General features: G+C 42.0%; 1 pseudogene; it reads right to left on the bottom strand.

The window, feature by feature from the left end:
* Positions 1-1652: 1652 nt before the first annotated feature.
* On the bottom strand, positions 1653-2746 carry LOC128060606 (40S ribosomal protein S4-like; annotated as a pseudogene).
* Between the last annotated feature and the right edge of the window lie 643 nt (positions 2747-3389).

Raw genomic sequence — 3389 nt, 5'->3', positions numbered from 1 at the left:
TCCCCTGGAGAAGGAAATGGCAACCCACTCCAGTATTTTTGCTGGAGAAATCTCATAGACAGAGGAACCTGGTGGGCTACTGTCCTAAGGGCTGCAAAAAGTGGGACATGACTTTGTGATGGAATAACAGCAGCAACAACAATCAAAAACTATCAGACTTCCCAGGTGGCTCGGGTGTAAAGAATCCGCCTGCCAATGCAGGTGATGCAGGTTCGATCCCTGGGTTGGGAAGATCCCCTGGAGGTGGGCATGGTAACTCACTCCAGTATTTTTGCCTGGAGAAGCCCCATGAACAGAGGAGCCTGGTAGGCTACTGTCTATAAGGTTGCAAAGAGTTAAATACGACTGAAGTGACAGCATACACATAGATAACTATCAGCAATTAAAGAGGCAAAGATTAAAATCTTGCTTTGGCCTCAAAAGAGTAGCAATACCTGTAGTATCCCTGGTTGTCAGCTAAAGTTATCAGGAGTCACCCAGGAATCCCTCAGGATTCCAGATAAAATGTATTTACAGTTCTTTCTATTCTTAATCTAAGGTAAGAAATTCTTAGAATATCTAGACAGAGTTTAAATGAGACTGTGATCGAAAGTCTTTTTTACTATTTATTTGCAAGACTGATGGCTTTCCTTCAATGGCATGTTGATGTTCCAAATTAAGATAGGTGTGAAAGGTTCTTTAGCCTGATAACCCGAATTAAATAACACCATCGTCTAATACAAAGGAACACATATACACTCTGATCACATTCATATATAACAATCGTGTGTGTGTGTGTGTTTTAGTCTCTCAGTCGTGTCCAACTCTGCGACCCCATGGACCCGTCAGGCTTCTTTGTCCATGGAATTCTGTAGGCAAGAATACTGGAGTGAGTTGCCATTCCCTTTTCCAGGGGATCTTCACAACCCAGGGATTGAACCCAGGTCTCCTGCATTGTAGGCAGATTCTTTACTGTCTGAGCCACCGAGGAAGTCAATTATATACCAGTACAATAAGGGTGTATAATTTCCTTCCCTCCAGAGTTAAAAATTAGAGCCAAACATGCTTGGATCATGGTTTCATGTAATAGTGCTCTTTGATAAAAATAGATATGAATAATGAATACTAAACAGGAAGCTGACTATATGAACAGGAAAGAAAATGCATTCCTCATTTCAAAGAAGTCAGTCACTAGCATTAATAGCAAGCCTGGGGATTAAGCTCATTAAAACACCTGCCTAAAGGAGAAATCTAATTTATTTTTTTGTATGTCTTCGTGTTGTATGATTAATATAAAGCATGGAGGTAGATTTTGTAATCTGGACCATGATCTTAATCTGCATAGAACACTTTTATATAGTTTCCTTATATGAGTATCACAATTAAGTTCAATTAATGGTATTCCAGATTTGAAGTTTGATTGTGAAGTTGATTGTGTTTTCTTCACCTTTAATCAGGCCACTGAGAGAATGGAGAGAAATGTATATCTGGATAATTGATCTTGTCTGTGAACTCCTCTGCCAGGCACTGAACACTCAGGATGGAATCCTTGTGTTCTTAGGGCCTTGTACTTTTTCTGGGTGCATTTTGGGCATCCAGTGTTTACCACTGACTGGCTCCACATCTTTAATTAAGTACAAAGACTTTGAGAGTCATGTCACCTAGAGATCATTTTATACACTGCTCTGTTTGGCTGCCGATCTCTTCTCTCCTCAGGAATGCTGAGGCAGATACCCTTTCACGAGGAAGAGAGATCCATGGTCCGTTGTCTGTGCCAATAACGAAATTGTTGGAGAGCTGGATGGCAAAGCTGTTGCCATTAGCATCTTTTACGTGAGCTACATTAAAAGAACCAGGATGTCTCTCCCTGTCGGTGATCATAGCAACTCTTCCCAAGTTGGCACCTCCAGTCACCATGCACAGGTTGCCAGCATTAAATTTGATGAAATCAGTAATATTTCCAGTCTTCAAATCAATTTGAATGATGTCATTCACCTTGATGAGGAATTCGGGGTAGCAGATAGTGTGGGCATCATGGGTCACAGGATGAGGGATTCCTTTTGTGCCCATGAAGATCTGTCTTACTTTCCACAACTGATACTTGGCCTCCTCGGGTGTAATATGATGAGCAAAGCAATCCCTGATGTCATAGATCAGAGGAAAATTCTCTCCAGTCTTGTCAATGCTGATGACATCCATAAAATCATCAGGGTAGGTTGTATCAGTGTGGACCTTGCCATCAATCTTAACGAAATTCTGTATACAGATCTTTTCTACTTCATCCCTTGGGGCATACTTAAGCCTGTTCCTTCAGTTCAGTCACTCAGTCGTGTCTGACTCTTTGCAACCCCATGAATTGCAGCACACCAGGCCTCCCTGTCCATCACTAACTCCTGGAGTTCACTCAAACTCATGTCCATCGAGTCGGTGATGCCATCCAGCCATCTCATCCTCTGTCGTCCCCTTCTCTTCCTGCCCCCAATCCCTCCCAGCATCAGGGTCTTTTCCAATGAGTCAACTCTTCGCATGAGGTGGCCAAAGTACTGGAGTTTCAGCTTCAGCATCATTCCTTCCAAAAAACACCCAGGACTGATCTCCTTTAGAATGGACTGGTTGGATCTCCTTGGAAAATGATTTGGCGGAAACATTCCCTCAGCTTATGGGGACGGGTAGCTGAATGAGGAGCAAACACGCCAGTCAGTATATCCAGCATGCTATGCTCTGGAGCTGCTACACGTTTCAGGCGCTACTTGGGACCACAAGTCATGGCTGCCCTAGGCATGAAAAGAATTCCTCTGTATTTCTAACACTGGTTACTGATATCATCATCCATGCTGTCCCCCAAATAAAAAATCCTGGATTCAGGGTTCCCCCTCATTCCCACCTAAGTATCTGCTGACCTACTTCCTTAATATCTTTCCTTTCCATAACTAGGCCTGCTACTGTCTTCATTCAGAGCTTTGTAACCTTTTCCTACTGGAGATTTCAACTGTCTCATTTGGTGTCCTTTTTTCCAGACCTTCTCTCCAGTTCATTCTCCTGAATCATCTAATAACAAAACACAGATGTAGTCAAGCAATTTTTACATCCCCTATAAGTACAAACTGATTCTTAGTTGAATTCCAAATAAGCCAGCACTACAAATGCACAATCCCATATCAAGATCAAATAAACTTACCATTTTCACAGTAAAGTTTTTAGCTTCTTCCACATATACATTAGTCATGCCTCAGACTCTGTATATATTTTAGCTCTTCTGCCTAGAATACTTTTCTCCTTTTCCGCAGAACTCTTACTCATCCCTTAAGATTCATTTTCCATATCACCTCTTCTATGAAGCCCACTGTGACTATCTCAAGTAACATGATAGCAGTGGAGGCACAGTGCATTAAAGTTATACTGTCTGGCTT

The sequence above is a fragment of the Budorcas taxicolor genome, chromosome 2 (assembly GCF_023091745.1).
Source record: "Budorcas taxicolor isolate Tak-1 chromosome 2, Takin1.1, whole genome shotgun sequence".
Lineage (NCBI taxonomy): Eukaryota > Metazoa > Chordata > Mammalia > Artiodactyla > Bovidae > Budorcas > Budorcas taxicolor.
Note: the sequence above shows the minus strand (reverse complement) of the source record. Positions and strands in the feature narration are given on the sequence as shown.